General features: G+C 37.5%; 1 protein-coding gene across 3 annotated transcripts in view; it reads right to left on the reverse strand.

Moving 5' to 3' along the window:
- The window catches only part of WDR7 (WD repeat domain 7), a 355196-nt gene that overhangs the window by 65930 nt on the left and 276825 nt on the right, over positions 1-12441 (reverse strand). The window lies entirely within an intron of this gene.

Here is a 12441-nt window from a genome sequence, read left to right on the forward strand (position 1 = left end):
ATACCCTTGAATTTTGAAATAAGAAATAAGGGTCAAATAAAAAAAAAGATTAAATATGAAAACTCAAATTTTGCTCCAGTGACCACCATGCAAATATTTCTATTTGAACAGAAATTGAAAAGGCTTACATATTCAATCTAACTATGTTCTCAAGACTTATTACAGTACTAAGGAGTGAAAATATACTTTCTAGCAGAATAATCATAAAAAAACTACATACATGTTATGCTTAAATTTATATCAATAATTTAGAATGAAATCACAAAGTTATCTACCAGAAAAAAGTTAGCTGCCAAATTCCCTAGATTTTCCACATATATCAGTTTATCTAAATGATAGCCGTGACTCTAGGTAATACAAATTAAAATATTTGGTGCTTATTTGGCATTGTATGAAAATAGAATTTAGGAGGATGGTTTGAAAGTTATGAGAGGCTAATTTATTTTTGTTTTCTTTTTTCTAGATTAATTTCTTGACTGGATGAAGTATTTGAATTCCTGATCTATGCTTTGTCATAATAATTTCATGGCCATGTGGCTAGAGCCAGGGATGGTAAGAATAAAAATTATTAGAAGTGTAAATAAGGTATGATTTTATATGCCCGAAGAGTTTTGAATATACTTCCCCATTATCTAGTCCCACTGTCTCAGTGTGAGTTGCCCAGATGAAAGAGAGGCTTACTCTAAATATTTATGAGTCTATTGCATCAATTCTACTACACATTCCTTGTCTTTTTTCTCTTTAGTTCCATAGGACCAACCTAATTTTGCTATTAATATTTTTTAAAAGACAAGCAGGGAAGGTAAAACAGATGATAGAAAAGAAATATTTCTTTAATGCTTTCTTGAGATTAATGCAGAGTGAAAAACTACCAGGGCATGGGACTATGTTTCTGAAATTCTGGTAAGAAAGGCTGAGAGAGGGAGAGAGACAAGATGTTTGAATGTAAGCATTTTGAAATCAGGGACATTCCGACAAAGCCATTATGGCATTAGCAGACATTATGACATTCACGCATATTTCATAAATCTGGAAAACAAGCTTTTAAGTTTTTAAACTTTTTGTTTGTTACTTATTACCAAGTAATGGATTCAACAATACTTTTGTCCTATCCCTAAGCCTCACCCAGTGACACAACTCCTTCCATTTTAGTGCAAGATAAATACTTCATTTTCAGTCACCTGGAAGACACTACTGCAGGATGTCCTGCTGGGTTTTGCTGTGCTCAGGTATCAGATGTCCTCTTTATACACTGGTTTGAGGGAAGGAAGGATACTGAAGGCTCCTGACTCATATGCAGCTTCCTCACTATTAAGTAGTTGGTAAAAAGTTAGTTTCTCAAAGCTTTTCCCAATTAAGGTTACTCTACACCTCAATAGAGAAGGTAGGAATCAGCATTCAAAATCTATTGTTCTTATATTTGAAAATGAAAATGTTTAAAAATGTTTACTATTTTGTTATTCAGTAATGACATGATCTAAGTATTGGGCATCACTATATGCCTATATCTATGTTTATATCTCTATCTATACACAGAAGCACAATTTATACAATTATGTAATACAACTCATATGTTTCAGAGTAACATGGAATATAATGGCTAACAAATATTTTCACAAATGTTTATTCTGTGCAGATTAATAGCTCCAGGAAAATAAAATTTCCAGAAGCATTTTTTCAATCTATTATTAACCTTTGCACAGAGGTAGCAGCTATATTGCCAAAATCGTTCTGCAAAACATGAATATAATTACCCCTCAAAATAATCCTCTTCGGAACAAACCATTGGTAAAATATATTTATGTTGACATAATTTTACTTAGTTAAACTAGACTCTAAAATGTTTTTGTTACATTGACCATTTTCTATACTCTGGATATCAACCTCATCCTTCTATATCATCTACAAACACCATTATTTATGAGAGAAAAAAAGATGAAATCTATTCTCGGTATCAAATCTTTAGTCTGCCTGAAAGGACCACATATTACAGGTCTGCATTTTTCATTCTTAGCAATTTACTACTAGACTAATACTTCTAAACAATACCTTAAAGAATTCTGGACAGTGAAGGTCTTAGGGCATGTTTTTATCTTTGCATTTCTTGTTAAACTAGTTTATTCCTTTCACAGTGGCTCTTTCAACAGAAGAAGTCTGTGGTATATATGCAGTCACTTCACAAGTATCCACTCTGGGCACTGGCTGCAGTGAGTCCATCTCTGCTGAGGCTTAGCAGAGCCCACCTTAGCCCTAGACTACTCTTCCCCTCGAACCAGTTCTCCACTGGGAGGCTGTCAAGATTAGGACGGTGAGATACCCATTACTCATCGCCCCCCCCCCAAAGGTATCAATGGATTTAATAGAAGATCCATTGCAGTTTTTAAGACTATTCTGGTTCTGCAATGATCCCACAAGAAAGTCCTGAATCTCCTCCAAAATTTGGGCCAGGGGAGTCTCTCAGAGTAAGAGTTCTTGTGTGCTGAGCCTTCTGGAAATGGTATCTCAGTGTCCAGTCCACTGCACTGATAAGATGTCACTTAGGCAGCATTTCTTACACAACAACCTAGCAAGAATCCTTTCATTAAATTCAAAATAGAACAATGGCTCTCCTCTACTCAGGCCACCACAAGTAAACAGTTAAGTCAGAACTGTTATCAATAAAGTATACGAAAGAAAAGTAAAAGTGGAATTGAGTAATGTTGCAAAATGTCTTTCTTACTGGGGCTGGGGTGGTCATCATCCAAAAAGCTTAGTGATAATGAAAGCATGTATCGCCCACATGCATACAGAGTGAACCTTTTCAACCATAAATCAAATCACCTCTCTCTTATGCTCACAACTGTCCCTCAAGACCCTACATGATGTGGCCCTTACACCTCACACACTTCCTCTCCTCTCCCCTCTGCTCTAGTCATAGTGATTCCCTGTGCTTTCTTGAATATGCCAAGAGTGTTCCCACTTTGGGACCTTCACACTTGCTGTTCCCTCTGCTGGAAAACTCATCTGCCCAATGCCTCCCTGGCTCAGGCCCTCACTTCATGGTCATCTTGGTAATACAGCAGCCCTTCCTCCATTATTCGTTAGTCAAAATATCCTATTTATTCTTTATTGTACTTATCATCTCTGAGATATTAAACAAGAACTTTTTTGTTTATTGCTCGTTTCCCTCTACCAGAGACTTTTATCTTTTGCTGGAGGTATAAATACATAAATATGGTCCAAACAAGCAGGATGCAACAGTAAAAAGTTCAATGCAGTAAGAAGTTCAAAACACTATGCATATCCTTCAGTGACTAGCATATAAACTATGCTAGACATGGATTTTAAGACCAATAAATATTTTATAGGGTCTAATACAATAATTGAGATGAACAACAGAGGAAACAAAAACTGTCTAAAAAAGTTAGGTAGAAATCAACAAACAAAGCCACGCCATGACCTTCTAAAAACGTATTTTCAATTGAGACAAACAATTGCAAATTTACAAGAAGTTATCTGTAAAGGCCCCTAGAGCCTGGGTACATTAGCATGAGACTGACAGTTGCATAATGGAAACTACTTAATATCTCAGGGAACTGGAAAAGATTACTTGGGCTGAAATTCAAGAAGGCAAATATAGTCTAAATAATGATATATCCAATAAAGTAAATATCTTCGGTATAAACATTGTCCTGGGAATACCAAAATTATTCTAAGAATTGCCAGATATTTATTATTGCCACACATAAATTTCAATGAACATGGTATTATCACACAAAACATAATTAAAAGAAATAATCACTTATCAATCATTATGAAATACTGGAATAGGTTCTTTTAATTCTCCACAGCCATATTTGTGACTTCAACCATTCGGGAGTAACTCACAATGGGGTGTAACTCACCCCACAATGTGGTGGGTCATGAGGTGAAGTACAGATGTGAACCAAGTCCACGCTGGTGCAGTATCCTGGAGTTTGCCAAGCACCCAATAGCTGAGTCTCTAAATAACTTTGGTATTCTCTATTTACAGTCTCCCTTGAATTGAAAACCTTTTTGTCTTCACTAAAAATGGCCCTCAAATAAGAGAAAATTTGTGTGAAATTTTGAAAAGTCATTTTGGAAAAATATAGGAAAAGGAAACAAGCAAGTCTCAGCAGAAATATGATTTGGGAAAAAGAAAGAAACCTGGAAAAAATCTTTCTTAACTATGACTTTGGTAATCTGTAATGATCTTAGCATGTTAAGATGCTACTGTAAATCACATCCTTGAGCATTAAAATGCAACAAGAAACACTCTTTGATTAATCCAAAATTAACCTACAGCTTAACATGAAACCATCTAAAATGTACAGATGTATGGGATAGAATGTATGGAATATGACTATTTATAGTTCATTAACTACAACTACTATGTGAGCTAACACTTACTGACTGCTAACTGTGTATCAGGCACTGTCATAAGTACCTGTACAGTCACGAGCTACATAACGAGGTTTCAGTCAATGACAGATTGCATGTATGACGGTGGTCCTATAAGATTAGTAATATGTACCCAGGTGTGTAGTAGGCTATACCATTTAGGTTTGTGTAAGTACACTTGATGATGTTCACACAATGATAAAATTGCCTAATGAAGCATTTCTCAGAATGCATCCCCACCAATAAGTGATACACAACTGTATACGTATTTTCATAAGTAACTGATGTATTAGGAGCAATTCTTATTGAGTTGCTTTTAGAAACTCTTGATGTTGATTTTAAATGGTTCACAAACTTTTGACTTTTTGTTAAAAAGGTATTAAGGCAATAAGTATTTGTAAAAAACTCAAAACACCACCAATATGTCTATAGCAAAAAGTAAATCTTTCCTCTCATACCTCTCCCCCACCAAGGGTGACTACTGTTAACAATTCGGTGGACCTTCTGAGAGCTTTTGCTAATTTTTATTACAAAATTGGTATATTACATATATTATTCTGCAACTTACTTTGCTTCGCTCGATACTTCATGGGACATCCTCCCATGTCATTACTTTTCACACCTATATTGTACTCTTGTGCATGTACTTTCCATTATTTAACCATTCTCTTTCTGATGGACTTTTGGGTTGTATTGTACACGGGTCCTTGTACACCTAGGTGAGTATTTTTGTAGGATAGATTCCCCAAAGCAAGATTCTAGATAAAAGCATTTACACATTTTAAATTTTGATAGGGAATGCCAAATTACCTTCAATTTCCACTAAAAGTAAAAGAGTGCCCCCATTTAGTATTTTCAAACTCCTATTTTTTTCCTAATACAAGGAAAAAATGTATCGCATTTTTAATTTGCATGAAGTAAGTTTTTAGATTGATTCATTTGGTTACACTCTTCAGGATATGCATGCAGGCTTCTTTATTAATGCAAACAATTATTTAAAATCTAATCAACACACTGCATCCTTTTATTCCTTGTACATACTGGATGGGGAGGACGAGGGCTGTGCTCAATACCCATGACGTGTTCCTAACAATCCATGGAAAAGCATTGAGTCCTAAACACAGCAAACCTGTTCTGCAGGGAAGAATGGTAGGTTTTCTGCAGAGGAGCAATGTACAGGTCACTCTGACCACAAGAAGGTACCAGTGACAACACCTACCCTTGCTGGCTATTATGAGATGTCAAAGAGCTCTTCTGAGGGCCACCATGTGAGGGGCCAGGGCCTCAAAGATTCAGGAGTACGTTCTCAGAGCATTGGTCAACAGCCCTCAGAGATGCACAGCAGTAACCAAGGGGGAGTGCTTGGTAAAGGAGGAGGCACTTTATAGAAAATGTTTGTACACACCCCCAAGAACTCCAGCCTCCTGCTGCTAATGTGTCTGAAAGATTTAGAGACACGAAAGTGGCTTTGTTGAAGGCATTCGGCTCAAGGGGAGGTGTGTTAGTTTTCAGAGGTATCAGTGGTGGAGGGTGGGGAAACGTTTTCTAGAAGTGCTTCATTCCAGTGGAGGCATCAGTTCAAAAGACAAAATGGACAGACCTCTCATTCTGGGATAGTGATGGACATTGGAGAATTCCATTTGAGAGTCACAACTTCCCATTCAGCATCTTGCACACTGTAAACAGTAAACAGGCATTTCCCGAATAACACTGCTGAGTATTTAATAGGTGAATTACTTTCCTTCTGAAAAAACTTGTATAGGCACACTGTAGCTGGGGTGTTAAAAAGAGAACTGGACATGCTTCCAAGGGTGTCCAGGGCGCAGAATTTCTGCAAGGAAAAATACCATGCATGTTGAGTGTGTGTTGTGATGGCCGAGAAAGAGGTCTCTTATCATCTGGCTCTGCAACTGACTAACTGTGTGACCTTGGGCAAGTTACTTAACTTGTCTATGCCTCAGTTTCCTCTCTGTAAAATGGGAACAATAATAGGACCCATTATGGTTGTTGTGGGGATTAAATAAATTAATACATGTAAGGTACTTAGAACAGTGCCTGGCACATAATAAGCACTTACTATGGTAAGTACATGCAAACTGTAGTAGCTATCATAATTATCATCATCATTATCATTTGCTTTTCTGCATATATCCTACAGAAAGAATAAATAAGACGTAATTTATTTGCTAATTTTCCTGGGTCAAGTAAGTGCTGACTACTAACATTCTAATAAGTAAGGGAAATGAACACCTCAAAACATTTCAAACTTGCATATTTCTTAAATATTTGTGATTTGCAAATATAACCTGATAACAATTGCAAATTACTTTAGTTTCAGCTTAAAGTTGCTAATACAAATAATAGGGTTTTGGGTTGGAAACTCTTCTCTGTATCATTTCAAACAATCTGAAAATTAAGTATTATTCCTGTTACATAGTGAAATGGAATCCTCCTGGAAGCTCTAGAGTGTTTGTTTTTCTCATGAAGAACTTTAATCCTGAAAGCTGGCCATCTGTTGGGGAGTTTCTAGGAGTAGGGAAATGGACTAAAACAGTTTTAGAGGAATTTCTACTCATGTGAGTACAGGAGTAACTTGTATAATTATTTATTTATTATAAAAGGTAACTAATCTAAGAATTTTACTGGAAGTTAGAATAGCAGCTCTTTTACAACCCATTATTGCTATCGCCATATGGGATGAGAACAAACCACAGGTTTGGAGGACTTTTAAAAAAATGAGCTCATGCACTGTTCTCAAGTAGACAGTGCTCACTTCTTTACTGGATTTTAAGTGCCCATTTAGGGTGAACAAAGCTGATTCAGCTTTTCCCTTGAAAAGCAGAATCAATCAGTCTGTCTACATAATAACAAAGTTTTAGAAACGGTAAACTCCCTCTCAAAATACAGACTTTTAACTCTTCTTTTTTTTTCCCCATTCAGTTCCAAAGTTTAAATACTTATTTTACCTTGAATTTTTTGCATTTTATCTATATTATAGCTTTAATGTTTCCCCAGTGATACCATTTCTTTCACTTGAATTATTCTAACATATATCCAATTTTAAAGGAATACACACTCATTGTAAAAAAGAAACACAGAGATGAGACTACAGAAAAGTAAACAGTTAAGAAAGGAAGGGTACCTTTTCCCACTCGTGCCCTCTAGCACCCCAGGGAACCACGAGAAACACTTTGCGGTGTGTCTCTCCAGACTTTTTTTCTCTTCATATGTATACACGTACATGCATGAATACCAACCCTGACATAAAATTTTCTTCTTCAAAAATGGTTTTATTTTGCATACTCTTCTGAAATTTTCCTAGTTTCTCTTTAAATTTCTCTTCTACTGATCTTTCCATGTCAGCAGAAATGGACTGACCTCAATCTTTTTAATGGCTGTATGGTGCCACAGTTGTAGTATTTTTTAATGGAAACAACTGTTAGTAAGCAATAATTACATTTAAAGGACACAAGTGAATAAAAGTGTTTTAATATAAAGTACATTTTCTATGTAAAATCATACTAAGATGCTTCCCAACAAAGGAATATAGAAAGATAATCAGTATAAAACACTTTAAATTTCAATGTCGATACTACTAAAATTCAGGTGATTTATCCGTTTATAGTGAATTAGAGAAATTTATATCCTGAGTCCTTTAAAGTTAGTTCCTTCTTTACTATACTAACGTCTTTTTAATGCCTACTAAGAAGCCCAAGTAGTTGAGCCACTAAATACATTGGTCAGTTCTATGCAGGGACTGAGATTTCTTCAGTCTTGGCAGTGAAATACATAATGTAAAAGAATACACGTAATTTTTGCAAAGTGATCACTGATTCATTAGTCAGAGATTCACAATTGTATTTAATATAGTCTTTCAACCAATGAGAGCCTATTTTGCATATGGAAATAGCTTAGAATTTGGAGTCAGAAGGATTTATTTGCCTGATTAACATCTATTCATCTTTTTTTTTTCTGTGAGGAAGACTGTCGCTGAGCTAACATTTGTGCCAATCTTCCTCTATCTTATGTGGGACACCGTCACAGCACAGCTTGATGAGTGGTGCTAGGGCTGCACGCAAGATCCAAACTTTCAAACCCAGGGCCGCCAAAGTGGAGCTTATAAACTTAGCTACTATACCAACAGGCCAGCCCCATCTATTCATCTTTTAAAATTCAGCTAAAACACCAATTCTCCTTTTTCCTCCTGTGCACAATTGCCAGTTCCCTCCTTTATGGCCCTCCCATCATAGCACCTAAGACTCTTCCAATGTCCTGGATACCCTTTCATCATAGCATTTGTGACATTTCTTTGATTAACCACTCTGTCTCTGCCAAGCCAACTTCAAGGCCCTTGAGGGCAGGGACAGTGGCTGACTGATCAGATGTAGCTGAGTAGACCACGCTGGCCCTGCATGGCACAGTGCACAGAGCAGACACAGACTAAATGTCTGAATAAATGGAAGAATTCCAAAATACTTCCAGAAATTTTTAATCAAGAAAAGCCACATGATTGCTTAAAAATTATTTTACTTTGTTAAATCACTCAAACTTCATTTACTGATTTCTATTTCTTCAGTGACTTCTTTTTTTTCTGTTTTGGAAATTGCATACTAAGACAATATTTACTTGTTAAAAACCAGTCAATATTTTCTTTTCATATTAATTTTCAATTCTAAAAAGAAATACCATCTAGTGTTATTTAAAATAACTGGAGCACGCCAAACCTAACCACTAGGCCCACACGGGTAGCCCCCTAGATAGTATTTTTAAAATTTTTTTTGGTGAGGAAGATTGGCCATGAGCTAACCTCTGTTGCCAATCTTCCTCTTTTTGCTGAGGAAGATTGTCCCTGAGCTAACATCTGTGCCATTTCCTCTATTTTGTATGTGGGATGCCACCACAGCATGGCTTGATGAGCAGTGTGTGGTAGGTACGTGCCCAAGATCCAAACCCTACAAACCCCAGGCTGCTGAAGTAGAACATGCGAACTTAACCACTATGCCACCAGGCCAGCCACCCCCTGGACTTTGTTTTTTAGAGAAGTTTTAGGTTCACACCAAAATTGAGCAGAAAGCACAGAGAGTTCCCATATACTCCCTGGCCCCCACCCCTCAGACTTCCTCATTATCAACGTCCCCCACCAGAGTGGTACATTTGTACAACTGATGAACCTACAGTGACGCATCATCACCACCCAGAGTCTACAGTTTACCTTAGGGCTCGCTCTTGGTTTTGTACATTCTATGGGTGTTGACAACTGTATAATGGCATGTACCCACCGTTATAGTATCATACAGAATAGTTTCACGGCCCCCAAATCCTCTGTGCTTCACCTATTCATCCCTTCTTCCCCACTAATCCTTGGCAACCATTGATCTTTTTACTGTCTCCATAGTTTTGCCTTTCCCACAATGTCATACAGTTGGAATCATACAGTGTGTGACCTTTTCAGATTGGCTTCTTTCATTTAGTAATATGCATTTAAGGATCCTCCATGTCTTTTCATAGCTCGATAACTGATTTCCTTTTTTAGTGCTGAATAATATTCCATTGTCTGGATGTACCACAGATGCTATGCTTTTAAAAGCACAACAGCAATACTATGTTACAACTATGCTTCTGATTTCCACTTAAAGTTCTGTGGGAAAAATGATTTATCAGGTACTAGAAAAGCAGCATTAAAAAATAGAAACTCCTTGTTTTTTAAAAAACAGTTAACTTACTTTCCATATTAATTGAGTCCTTTGTTCATTACATAATCTAGTGTAGGTTTAGATTTGATAGCTAATTACTTCAAAGAATTACTAGGAAAACATCAAAGAAGCTGCACATTCATGTATATGTATAGCTATATGAGGAAGCATATATTATAACACGTTTCAGAACTTAGTATAAGGTGGAATGATTGGTAATCATATATTGATAAATGAGGCATGAGAAAAGTAGAGTAATATTCACAAAGTTCTAACATTTTAGAGCTGTATCGTTTCACAGGTTACTAGGCACTGGAAGCCCCTCGTTTTGCAGAGGAGGAAACTGAAGCCTAGAGACATGCCCAAGGCTGCTGAAGTAGAACATGTGAACTTAACCACTATGCCACCAGGCCAGCCACCCCCTGGACTTTGTTTTTTAGAGAAGTTTTAGGTTCACACCAAAATTGAGCAGAAAGCACAGAGAGTTCCCATATACTCCCTGGCCCCCACCCCTCACCCCAAGGGTGGCTGAGGCAAAGGCGGGAGCCCCCATACTCTAGGATTCATCTGTTATGGGAGGCAAGCCCACAGCGATGGCTTAGAGCAGTGGTCCTCAAAGCACGGTCTGAGGTCAAAGGCGCTTCCATATGAACACTAAGATGTCACCTGCCTTTTTCACTGTTCTTCTCACGGTGTATAGCTGACCTTTCCAGATTCTACATGATGTGAAACACCATAAGCAGAAGCAGATATGAGAATCCAGCTGGCTTTTATTATGCCAGACATTATAAAGATTGGAAAAAATATTAAAAAGTGCCCTTCTCCTAATTTGTCTTAGAAATATAATTTTTCATTAAAATATTATTTATATTAACATACAATGGGTTATTTTTAAATAAAATACTTTAAAAATTTCTCAGTTTTAGGGGCCGGCCCCGTGGCTGAGTGGTTAAATTTGCATACTCTGCCTCAGCAGCCTGAGGTTCACTGGTTTGGATCCTGCGTGCAGATGCAGCACCGCTCATCAAGCCATGCTAAGGTAGTGTCCCACACAGAGGAACTAGAATGACCTACAACTAGGATATACAACTATGTACTGCGGGGCTTTGGGGAGAAAATAAAAGATGAAGATTGGCAGGGCCAATCTTCCTCAAAAAAAAAAAAAAAAAAAAGAGTATGTGCCTATCCTGCCTCTTGACTTGTGGTGAAGATCAAAGTGACATCAAAAAAAATTCTCAGTTTTAATTTCTAGTATGGCAAATATTGATAGTTATAACTCATATAAACAAAAGTTCCTTGGGGCCCTCAATAATTTTTAAGAGGGTAAAGGAGACCTGAGATCAAAAATGTTGAGAATCGCAGACTCAGAGTCTCCCATCTTTGAAAAAGTATAGTACGTACATATGTGTGTGGGTGTATACATATCTTAAGTACACATAGTGTGAGTATATATAGTGTCTATATATCTTAAGATTTCACATATATTCTGTATCTTTGGGAATTATATATACTGCATATCTTTGAGCATTTTGTTTCAATGAAATGAAAGCAACACTTGATAGGCACTTAGGTTGCTGAGAAGAGACTATAGGATAACTGTACTCAACAGGATGAGAGGAGATTGAGGACTGGGAAGAAGTGCCTGAGAAATAGAGAAGGGAGAGCTACGGAAGCTGAAGCAGGAAGAGGGTGTGAAGGAAGGGCCTAGAGTGCTTGCCCTCGCCCTCTTTTCCAGGAGCAGATCCTCTGACCACTCACTGCAGGCACAGGGTCTCTGCATTCATTCAACAGCTCAAGTGGCTGGGAACATAACAGGAAACGAATCAGACAAGGTCCCTGATCTTATGCGCCTAAGAAGGAAACAAAAACATGAACAAGATGAATCCAGAGTATATAAATTCCATGAAGATAAAAGGGTAATGGGACAGAGATGGCCAGGAGGCTATTCTAGATAGGAAGGTCAGGGGAGTTGACCTGAATGATGAAACCAAACAGGCCATGTCAAGATCTGGAGGAGGAGCATTCCAGGCAGAGGGAAGAGCAAGACCAAAAGTCCTGAGGTAGAAATAAGCTTGACCCTATTCAAGGAATAGAAAAAAGACTGACGTGCCCTCAGGATAGTGAACTTGAGGTTGGGATTTGAAGAACACAGGTCTGACACATTTAATAGAATATCATCTGCAACGTGAGCCCTAAATGATAGGCAGTTTTGCTGCCAGGTATGACGCTTTGTGTAACACCAAAAGTCCAGGGCTCTTTAAGGAGATCCCCTTCTGGGCCCCTGCAGCAATGGAATTTGAGGAAAGCCAGGAATCCCTAGAAAAGTCAAGCGTCCTTTAAAGTAAGT

Source organism: Equus quagga, chromosome 9, assembly GCF_021613505.1.
Source record: "Equus quagga isolate Etosha38 chromosome 9, UCLA_HA_Equagga_1.0, whole genome shotgun sequence".
NCBI classification, from domain to species: Eukaryota; Metazoa; Chordata; class Mammalia; order Perissodactyla; family Equidae; genus Equus; species Equus quagga.